General features: G+C 39.1%; 1 non-coding gene across 1 annotated transcript; it reads left to right on the top strand.

Moving 5' to 3' along the window:
* Positions 1-10,874: 10,874 nt before the first annotated feature.
* On the top strand, positions 10,875-10,980 carry LOC140869969 (small nucleolar RNA R71). Its single transcript, XR_012146955.1, has one exon. It is a non-coding gene; the product is annotated as a small nucleolar RNA R71 (small nucleolar RNA).
* Positions 10,981-12,215: the final 1,235 nt, after the last annotated feature.

Below are 12,215 nucleotides of genomic sequence, written 5' to 3'. Positions count from 1 at the left end.
GAAATCTGGCACATAAACAGACTGCAAAAACAATGTCAGGTCTATTGGTGGTTAGATAAAGTAATGACCCGATTAAACCTCGATACATAGTTGCATCAACTGGTATTCCCCCTTCATCTTTGTCAAGCTTGATTGATGTACCCATGGGAGTTGTTGCCACTGTGCAGTTTTTCATGCCAAATTGTTTGATTAGTTCCTTGGCATACTTAGTTTGACTTATAAATATCACATTCTCCATTTGGCGAACTTGCAAACCAAGATAGAAGTTCAGTTCACCCATCATGCTCATTTTGAATTTTTCCTGCATTAGCTTAGAAAATCTTGTGCACAATTTGGGGTTAGTTGACCCAAAAATAATATCATCAACATATATTTGAATTAGTAGTGTGTGATCACCTTTTGTGAATTTAAACAAAGTCTTATCAACTGTGCCTATTATAAATTCGTGTTCAATAAGAAATTTGGTTAAAGTGTCATACCAAGCTCTAGGAGCCTGTTTCAGTCCATATAGAGCTTTTTTAGATGATATACGTGGTCTGAAAACTGATGATTTGTGAATCCAGGCGGTTTTTCAACAAATACTTCTTCTTGAAGTTTTCCATTTAAGAATTCACTTTTGACATCCATTTGATATACTTTGAAGTCTTTGAAGGATGCATACACAAGGAATATTCTTATGGCTTCCAATCTAGCTACTGGTGCATAAGTTTCATCATAATCAATTCCTTCTTCTTGCCTGTACCCTTGAGCTACTAATCTTGCTTTATTCCTGATTACAATTCCTTCTTCATTGAGTTTGTTTCTGAAGACTCATCGAGTGTCAATGACTGACTGATGTGATGGTCTTGGAACAAGATCCCATACTGCGTTTCTAGTAAACTGATTTAATTCTTTTTGCATAGCCTCTATCCAACAGCTGTCAGCCAATGCATCTTCAATTTTCTTTGGCTCTTCTTGGGATATAAAGGCTGCATGAAGAAGTTCTTTAATCATTTGCCCTCGAGTCCTTAGTGGTGCTATAGGATTACCTATCACCGAACTGAGTGGATGCTTTTTGGACCATTTGAGTTTAGTATTAGTCTGATTTTCATAGTACACTTGCGCCTCTAAATCTTGATCAGTCAAGTTATCTTGGTTAGGCTCTGTTCCTTCAATGTGTGAGTGATGTTTGTTGCGTGTTTTTCGCTCGCAAGCGCACGATGTCAAGTTATAATACAGGAATTTAAGTCCAGATCGTTCCCACGAAGAATGAATAAATGATATTATATCAAATATTTGCAACTAATATAATCCTAATCCTATGTAGAGCTACGAAGTTGATTTGATTTTTATAAAACTAAATTTTGCAAGAAACAAAACTAAATAACTACGAGTTCACGAGAAAAAAATTCAATAAGTGATGAATGCTAGAGGTTCGACTTCACTTGACTGTACACCACAATTTATTTCTAATGATTGTTCAATTATAAAATCTTCTAGTTTATTAGCCAAAAATCCCTATTATTTTCTACTACCTCTCTCGAGTGTCAAGCAGAAATTCGTATTCAATAACAAACTCAATATCTCTATCAAAGTTCAATTATTAAATCCGTTAAATAGCACAAGAATTCTTATAACAACTTCTATGGAGTTATATGCCTCTCGAACAGTATAAACACCAAGGATGTATTTTCCTATGTCGTATTCAAAATCTCCTCTCTCAAGTGATAGATTCTAAATAAAATATCATTCAATCTATGGCCAGTAAATTGAAAGTATTAAGATCAGGAAAACACACATAAACTGTGTGAAGAAATTTAAATATATAAATCAAAATATGTCAATCATGGGTTCCAGTCAAGATCCGTCTACCTCTAGACTAAGAAATTAGTTCATAACGCAATTCAAAATCAAATAACTCATGTTTTTCCAACAATCCATAAACTAAGAAAAACAGAGTTCAAAGAGAAAGTAGAACGAATTAGAATGAAGCTTCTCCGTCGCCGGATGCCGCCGTCTTCCGTCTTCTTACCGAATTCTCAAGCTCTTGTGCGCTTCCAATCGCTCAATAGCCGTCTTATGCTCTGAAAAATTCTCTCTAACCCTCGTATCCCTCAGAATCAGCCTTAAAATCCTTTTTTAAACTCGATCAAAAACTTTCCAAATTTTAGGATTGCGCAGCGCTGGAGCGCTAGTCATTGGCGCTGGAGCGCCCGTCCAATTTCCTCAACAGTGCTGGAGCGCTGGTTTGATAGCGCTGGAGCGCTATTTCTTCGACTTTTCACCCTTCGGAAAGCTCCGTGTAGCGCTGGAGCACTTGAATTGTAGCGCTGGGGCGCTAGTCTGGGCAATATTTTTTCTTTTTTTTTTTTCAACTCTTTTTTTTCACCTCCTTTTCACTTCTTTTGGCCGATTAAAATGAATAACACTTAAATTACTGCAAACAATACAAACAACAAGGAAAATGCATAATATCGCTCAAAACACAACAAAAGCCAAGCTAAATCATATAAAATATAAGTGCATAAATTGCACTCATCAAATCCCCCCAAACTTGAACTTTTGCTAGTCCCGAGCAAAACAAAACAACACAAACAAAATACTAAGACGCACAGGGAATTAAAAACACACAAGAAAACAGTAAAACTTATTAACCCAACTGGCCTCAGATGTTCAACAATTAATCCATGTGTAGCTAATTTTCTCAAGAGTTCTCGTGTGTGTGTGATTAGCCAATCTTGTCTACCCACCTAACTTTCGGTCAAATCATGCAATCAGTAAGCCTCAAAGAGTCATTAACCCCGCTCTCTAGTTTCAACACACTCTCCACCAAGTTCAACCGTTACTCCCAAAGATCAACAGGACTTATCAGGGAGTTCTTTTAGGCAAGCACTTTTTATAGCAGAGAAGTATCCATAGTCAATGTAAGCATATAAGATTCAAGCAAAGAGAATTGGATATTTATAATTTTCTGCGGTATTGAGTAGGCTAGGTTTATCAGTTGCAGGGCATTGTCAGATATTTGTCTGACTCCTCTACTCCATACATTCTACACCTTTTTGCATTTTCTTTGGACTCAAATTTCAGTCCATTTTCAATGCCTCCCCTCACCTTACTTTCTCCATCTTTTTCTATCTTTTCTTTTTCATCCAATTGGATTTTTCTTTTTTTTTTTTTTTTTTGCAAGGCTACAAATGAAAGACTAACAAATCAAAGGCTTGCAGGCTCAAAAACAAAGTTGCCTAAATCATTTCTCTGTTTGTAAAAATCTACCTCAGTTTCGAATATGTATCACCAAAGTTAAGAATCAAATCAGTTAATCTTCTCACAAAATCCACACAATTTTCTCTACTTATCAGGAGTATCGACAGTCAAGGCTATAGTGCAGAAAAAGTGAGAACTCAAGATCCAATGTCGCCAACACTAGATTATATTTTCTTTTTTTTTTTTTTCAACTTCATCGTCATAGGCCATTTTTCTTTTTCTTTTCTCATTTTCATATTTTTGTTTTTGTTTTCTCAAATAAACAACCACACCACCGAACACAGACAACATTAAAATAAAACGAACAACTGAACAATAAAACTGACACAAAACAAAACAAGCAAAAACAAAATGCGAACGAGAACTAAAAACACAGATGCAGGAACTAGTGACTGATTCAGCATGCAACAACAACTATCCAAATTTCATACTACGTTTCAACCCAACCACTTTCGCCAATCCAACAATTCAACAACCACATAAACATCAAACATTGTACATCCAAATCTCAACCAACATAACAACTCAAGACCCCCCCAAACTTAGATTCGTGCATTGTCCCTAATGTACAATGAATCGATAAAAGAACAAGGGAAGACACGTACCTATGGCAACGACCATCAGTGGTCATCGCCCATGTCATCATCCTGGGGTTGCCACGTAGGAGGTGGGGGAAACTGCGGATCCTCACTGGAGCCAGGAAAGCGCTGGGCTAGAGTCGTTGTGAAATCCACCATATAATCCATGAAAATATCAGTCCGATGACAATGAAGGTCTAGCCGCTGCTCCACTCGCATCAAGCGCTCATCAAAATGCTCATACGCTCCAGTAAGTGGTAGTGGTGGTGGCTGGCTGCTACTCGTCGGGCGATCTCGAGGTGCGGCTGCTCGCGGAGGGGGTGGTATATTCTCTCGTGTAGTCCCAGTAATAGGTCCTTGAACCTTAAAAATCTCTTCATCTGCACCCCATGTAACGCCAGCATGTGCACAAAGCGCGGTGATCAAAGCAGGGTGCGGCAATCCACCAGTCGTGGTGCCCTTTACCGCCGAAATAATGGAATCCTGAATGATGTTCCCCAAGTTCACCGTCTTTCCTGTGACAATACAGTAAGTCAGCACAGCCCGTTTCGCTGTCACCTCAGAAGTGTGGCCAGTGGGTAGCACACGAGCAGCTATCAGAAAAAACCAAGACCTCGCGTCTTGCTTCATTTTCCCGGAAGGAAAATGTACCACTGCTTCATTCTTCATCTTCCATTGTGCCCCTTCTTCACAAAGAGTGGCAATAATCTCATCATAGTCCACATCACTCGCCTTGAATGCCGAATACCCATCCTCATCTATAGATGGCATACCATAGAGGGTATTAATGGTGTGCCCATCAAATGCCACGCGCTTACCTCGCACTAGAACATGGAATTGCTCATGCTTACATTTTAGATTGGCATAAAATTCCCGGACCAAAGAAATCACAGCATCACCGGGGTGTTGGACAAAATTCGTCCATCTTTGCGCAACAGCTGCTTGTCGCACATCCCACAAAGGTAGAGGAGAATTAGGATCAAACCCTCTTTCTCTAACCATGCTCTTGCTCACCATGAGAGAATAATTCTTGGCGGCCTCTTCATCCCAAAACCGATGGGCATCGAAAGTACCGGACGAAGATGCACCCTGCTTTTGTTTCTTTCTCGGAGCCATTACAATAGTGCAATCTCAATTGAACCAAGTAATACTTCAACACAACAGTACACCACCGCCCACTATGCCGCTTAATCTCCAACCAATCTAAATAATTTACCACGCCGCACAACCAACAATAACAAGTCTACCAACCCGATATAACCGCACAAATCGCAAATCTTCAGCAGAACAACAATGTCACATACATTGGCCCTTCCAATAACAAATAAGCAAATATTATGCACCACCTAATGATCAACTTCCAATCCATGTACGAATTTCTCACAACAATTTCGGATGATCAATTCTAAAAGCACCATAAACATGTAAATAAGACTCAGCACGGAGCCCTTCCAAAAGAAAAAATCGGCAGAAATTTTTTGTTTTTTTTTTTTAGCCCCAAAATGTTCAATTTACCTCGGCTGGTGTCGAGTCCGGCGGAATAGAGAAATTTTGACAATATATAGAACAACTCGGCTTCGCCCCTCAATGAATTCGAAGTTCACTTCTTCGACAGAATTAATAGAAATCGATGCCCCTTTTCTCGAAATCCCTAGCTGCGAAAATATTGAAACCCGGATGACGAAAATTCGAACAAGATGCGAGGAAAGGATGAATTTGTGCGATGTATGGTGTAGCCGAGAGTTTCAGGTGGGAGTTTTTCTCGAATTGCAAGGGCCAATTTCTTGGAGGCGGCGAACAAGGCAAGAAAATTTGAAGATTATGACTGAATGAATTCTGAGATCCCCTTTTATTTTTCAAAATTTTCGCGATAGCGCTGGAGCGCTATATAAGTGGCGCTGGAGCGCCCGTTATTTTTCAAACACAGCGCTGGAGCGCTATATGCAGAGCGCTGGAGCGCTAAACGTTCGTCCTTGATGATACAGAGCAGCGCTGGAGCGCTATATCTTCGACTTTGATGCTCACATACGAGCGCTGGAGCGCCGGAAAGATAGCGCTGGAGCGCGAAACTTTCGACTTTTCTTAAAAAATCCAACGTAAGAACAGCGCTGGAGCGCTATATGGAGGGAGCTGGAGCGCTATATTCTCGAATTTCATACTCCAAAATGTGATTTTTGTGAAGAACAGAACCTGCAATAAAACTCCGAATTAGGACCAAATTAGTAAAATAACTGAAATTTCAATAAAAGTAACTAAAAAAAATAAAATAAAATAAAATAAAATAAAATAAAACAAAATTTTAAAAAATAAGAAATTTGGGTTGCCTCCCAAAGAGCGCTTGGTTTATCGTCGTCAGCCCGACTTTTCTGGAGTGTTTATGCAGGGTCTATCAAGGCAACTTTCTCCATGTTCCGCACTTCATTGCCAAAATAATGTTTCAACCTCTGCCCATTGACTTGGAATGTCTGACCATCTTGACAGCTCAGTTCAATGGCGCCATAGGAATGCACTTTCACCACGGTGAACGGACCAGACCATCTTGATTTTAACTTACCTGGAAATAAGCGGAGACGAGAGTTAAATAATAATACATGTTGTCCAGGCTCGAACTCCCTCTTCAGTAATATTTTGTCATGCCACTTTTTGGTTTGTTCTTTGTAGAGCTTGGCATTTTCGTAAGAATGATTACGAAACTCCTCAATCTCATGCAACTGCAACAATCGCTCTTCTCCAACAGCTTTCATATCAAAATTCAACTTTTTCACCGCCCAATACGCTCGATGCTCTAACTCCACTGGCAGATGGCATGCTTTACCAAAGACCAACCTGTATGGAGACATGCCAATAGGAGTTTTGAACGCGGTCCGGTATGCCCATAGTGCATCATCCAACTTAACTGCCCAATCCTTCCGGTTCGTGTTGACAGTCTTTTCCAGAATTTGCTTAATTTCCCGGTTGGATACTTCAGCTTGCCCATTTGTTTGTGGATGGTATGCACATGCCACTTTATGCCTAACACCATATTTTGTCAGCAATGAATTAAAGATTTTATTGCAAAAATGCGTACCTTCATCACTGATAATGGCCCTTGGTGTTCCAAACCTCGTGAAAATATTTTTTTGCACAAACTGCACCACTACACGAGCATCATTAGTGGAGGTGGCGATTGCTTCCACCCATTTCGAAACATAATCAACAGCCAATAAAATATACGATTGCCCAAAGGATATAGGAAATGGTCCCATAAAATCAATACCCCACACATCAAATAATTCAACCTCTAAAATATTTGTGAGCGGTAATTCATGACGCCTAGATATATTCCCCATCCTTTGACATCTATCACATGATTTTACCTAGGTATAACTGTCTTTGAATAAATTTGGCCAATAAAAACCAGACTGAAGTACCTTGGCGGCTGTCCGTGTGGCACCAAAGTGACCACCATACGGTGCAGAATGACATTGTTCCAAAATCTCTTTTGCTTCAGCTTCATCCACGCATCTCCTTATCACTTGGTCCGAACACTTCTTGTACACAAACGGATCATCCCACAGATAAAACTTGACATCATGAAAGAATTTTTTCCTTTGGTGATGATTGAGATCTGGAGGCATAACACCACACGAAAGAAAATTAGCAAAATCTGCAAACCAAGGAAGTTTAGAATTTACCTCAAAAAGATGTTCATCAGGAAATTGCTCCTTAATGAGTTCATGTTCAACTTTTTCTTCCAACTCCAAGCGAGACAGATGATCCGCTACTAAATTTTCACTCCCTTTCTTGTCTCTAATTTCGAAATCAAACTCTTGTAGTAAGAGTATCCACCGAATCAATCTTGGCTTGGCATCCTTCTTGGCAAAGAGATAACGAATAGCTGCATGGTCAGTATAAACAATTACTTTTGAGCCTATGAGATACGACCTGAATTTGTCGAAGGAGAACACCACAGCCAGCATCTCTTTTTCAGTAGTGGTGTAATTTTGTTGTGCTCCGTCAAGAGTGCGGCTGGCGTAGTAAATCACCCGAAACATCTTATCTTTTCGTTGTCCCAAAACTGCTCCTACAGCATAATCGCTGGCATCACACATTACTTCAAACGGCTCCTTCCAGTCAGGCACAATCATAATAGGCGCAGAAATTAGTGCCTCCTTGATTTTCGTGAACGCCTGCAAACACGCATTATCAAAAATAAATGATGTATCTTTTTCTAACAAATTACATAAAGGCTTAGTAATTTTAGAAAAATCTTTGATAAAGCGACGATAAAACCCGGCGTGTCCCAAGAAACTTCTAATGGCTTTCACATTATTTGGCGGTGGAAGATTTTCAATCGCAACCACTTTTGCTCGATCCACCTCAAGCCCATTAGATGACACTTTATGCCCAAGTACGATGCCTTCTTGCACCATGAAGTGGCATTTTTCCCAGTTAAGCACTAAATTTTTCTCTTGACAACGCTGCAAAACAAGGGTCAGATTGTGCAAACAATGATCAAACGAAGACCCAAACACAGAAAAATCATCCATAAAAATTTCCATGACCTCTTCCACCATGTCGGAAAAAATTGCCATCATGCACCGCTGAAAAGTAGCCGGTGCATTACACAAACCAAATGGCATTCTCCTAAAAGCATAAGTACCATAGGGACATGTGAAAGTTGTTTTCTCTTGATCCTCTGGCGCTATAGCAATTTGATTATAGCCAGAATAGCCATCTAAAAAACAGTAATGTTTATAACCTGCCAACCTGTCAAGCATCTGATCAATAAAAGGAAGAGGAAAATGATCTTTTCTAGTAGCCTTATTCAACCTTCTATAATCAATGCAAACTCTCCAACCAGTAACAGTACGAGTTGAAATCAACTCGTTTTTCTCATTTTTAACTACAGTCATACCTCCCTTTTTCGGCACAACCTGTACTGGTGACACCCAAGAACTGTCAGAAATAGCATAAATAATACCCGCATTCAATAATTTTAACACCTCAGCTTTTACCACTTCTTTCATCGCAGGATTTAACCTCCTTTGATGATCAACATAGGGATTATATGACTCCTCCATTAAAATCTTATACATGCAAATATTGGGACTAATTCCCTTGATATCAGAAATTGACCAACCCAACGCAGATTTAAATTTTCTCAAGACTCTTAATAATTTATCTTTTTCATCATGAGTAAGAGAAGATGAAATAATTACCGGGTTAGTCGAATTTTCTCCCAAAAATGCATAACATAAATGACTAGGCAGTTCTTTCAATTCAGGAGTAGAAACTGATACCTCTTTTTCGACTTCCGAAGACAATGATTCAATTTTTTCTTGGCCATCTTTTTCCTTTGGCAAACTTTCAAGAGCGAGAAATTGCTCTCTAAGTTCCCAATCATCCCCATCAAATTGGGTTATGGAATTAATTAAGCACCTTGCCAAAACGTCCTCCAATTCCAATCCCGCACAAAAATTATTCTCATAAGAATTAGATAAATCAATGCAATTACAAGAATGTACCTCCTCTTGGTATTTCATGGTTTTATAGATATTGAAAGTGACAGCATCACCACCAACTCGTAGAGTTAGTTCACCCTCCTGCACATCAATTAACGCTCTGCCAGTCGCCAAGAATGGTCTCCCCAAAATTAGAAGGACATCTTGATCTTCTTCCATATCAAGCACTACAAAGTCAGCAGGAAAAATAAACTTATCTACTTTTACCAGTACATCTTCCACAACTCCTCTAGGATAAGTAAGAGAACGATCAGCCAATTGCAGAGTAATCGTGGTTGGTTTCACCTCGCCAAGCTCCAAAGACCTGAAAATAGACAAAGGCATTAAATTAATACTTGCACCTAAATCACATAATGCCCTATTAACAGTCGCACCACCAATAATACAAGGAATAGTGAAACTCCCTGGGTCTTTCAGTTTCTGTGGCAATTTCTTTTGTAGGATGGCGCTGCACTCCTCTGTCAACTTCACTGTTTCAAACTCTTCAAGCTTTCTCTTCCTCTCCATCACATCTTTCATGAATTTAGCATAATGTGGCATCTGCTCCAAAGCATCAGCGAATGGAATATTGATATGAATTTTCTTGAAAATGTCAAGAAACTTAGAAAACCTCTCATCTAACGCTTTCTTCTTGAACCGCTGAGGATATGGTAGAACAGCTTTTGACACAAGCGGTTTCTCAGAAACAACTGCAGACTTGCTGGAATTTTTGCTATCAGAATTTTCGGACTCCCCCACAATCTCATCAACTTCCTCATCATCCACTGCCTTTGGATTATCATTCCCAATTTCTTTACCACTTCTAAGAGTAACAACCTTACATTGCTCCCTAGGATTAACCTCAGTATTGCTAGGAAACACACCTCTCTGCTGATTATTCAATGCATTAGCCAGTTGACCAATTTGTGTTTCAAGATTTTTCATAGAAGCGCTCACATTGGTCAAGTGTGTCTCCATACTGTCAAGCCTATTTTCATTCCTCTTAAATCTTGTGGATGATTCTGCAATAAAACTACCCACCAAATCTTCCAACGATGCCTTACCCTCACCATTCTGAGTATTGAACCCCGGTGGAGGATTCAACACATTCTTATTGTTTGCATAAGAAAAATTCTCGTGATTACGCAAACTAGGATGATACTGATTGGGTACAGGATTACCTCGATAATTGTTGTAATTCCTGTTGTTCACATATTGAGCTTGCTCCACATTCTCAAATCCATCAGCAGAATTTACGGTAGTCGCCAGTGATGCTGTCTCATTAGAACTTTGATTCCCTTTGGTCAGTGCAGCCAACTGTGTAGAAATAGTAGCCATCTGAGCGGTCAAAGCAGTGAATGCATCCACTTCATGAATTCCAGCAGCAGGCTTCCTTATTGCAGATCTCTCACTCGGCCACTGATAACTGTTAACAGTCATTTGCTCAAGCATCTCATAAGCCTGTTCAGGAAATTTAGAAAATATCGAACCTCCAGCTGCAGCATCCACAGAAATACGAGTTGGCCCATTCAAACCATTGTAGAATAATTCAATCTGTTCCCAGTCCGAAAAATTATGGTTTGGAAACTTTCTAAGCAACTCCTTGTACCGCTCCCAGGCTTCATACAACTGCTCAAAATCTTGCTGTTTGAATGTAGTAATCTCTATTTTCAACTGAGCCGACTTAGCAGGTGGAAAATACTTAGCCAGAAATTTGGAAGCCATATCATCCCATGTAGTGATACTCCCAAGAGGTAGTGATTGCAACCAACTACGAGCATTGTCCCTAAGAGAGAACGGGAACAATCGTAGTTTGATGGTGTCCTCAGTAACACCATGAATCTTTACTGTGTCAGCAATCTCCAAAAAAGTACGCAGGTGCAAATTTGGATCTTCAGTAGCTGCACCCCTGAACTGATTCTGCTGTACCATATTAATCAGAGCTGGCTTCAATTCAAAGTTATTCGCCGTGATGTTCTGCCGAGCAATCCCAAAATAATGTGTATTGATCACCGGTCGAAAGTGATCTCTGATCGGCACCTGAGCATTATTGACAGCTCTTTCCCTTTCTCTTTCTTCAGCCATTTGTTGCAACTCTTCTCTTCTAGCTTTTCGCAAGGCTTTAGCAGTTTTCTCGATTTCCGGATCAAAGAGCAGTGAGTTGTAACTTTGGCTTTTTCGCATAAACTGCATAGACAAAAATAAAAAAAAATTTAAAATTAGAACCAACAAATAAAATAAAATGCTCTAAATCAAAATTAAGACTAATTAGCACAATTTAATATAAATCAAATAAAATTCATTCCCCGGCAACGGCGCCAAAAACTTGTTGCGTGTTTTTCGCTCGCAAGCGCACGATGTCAAGTTATAATACAGGAATTTAAGTCCAGATCGTTCCCACGAAGAATGAATAAATGATATTATATCAAATATTTGCAACTAATATAATCCTAATCCTATGTAGAGCTACGAAGTTGATTTGATTTTTATAAAACTAAATTTTGCAAGAAACAAAACTAAATAACTACGAGTTCACGAGAAAAAAATTCAGTAAGTGATGAATGCTAGAGGTTCGACTTCACTTGACTGTACACCACAATTTATTTCTAATTATTGTTCAATTATAAAATCTTCTAGTTTATTAGCCAAAAATCCCTATTATTTTCTACTACCTCTCTCGAGTGTCAAGCAGAAATTCGTATTCAATAACAAACTCAATATCTCTATCAAAGTTCAATTATTAAATCCGTTAAATAGCACAAGAATTCTTATAACAACTTCTATGGAGTTATATGCCTCTCGAACAGTATAAACACCAAGGATGTATTTTCCTATGTCGTATTCAAAATCTCCTCTCTCGAGTGATAGATTCTAAATAAAATATCATTCAATCTATGGCCAGTAAATTGAA

Source organism: Henckelia pumila, chromosome 4 (genome assembly GCF_033568475.1).
Source record: "Henckelia pumila isolate YLH828 chromosome 4, ASM3356847v2, whole genome shotgun sequence".
In the NCBI taxonomy this organism is placed as follows: Eukaryota; Viridiplantae; Streptophyta; class Magnoliopsida; order Lamiales; family Gesneriaceae; genus Henckelia; species Henckelia pumila.
Note: the sequence above shows the minus strand (reverse complement) of the source record. Positions and strands in the feature narration are given on the sequence as shown.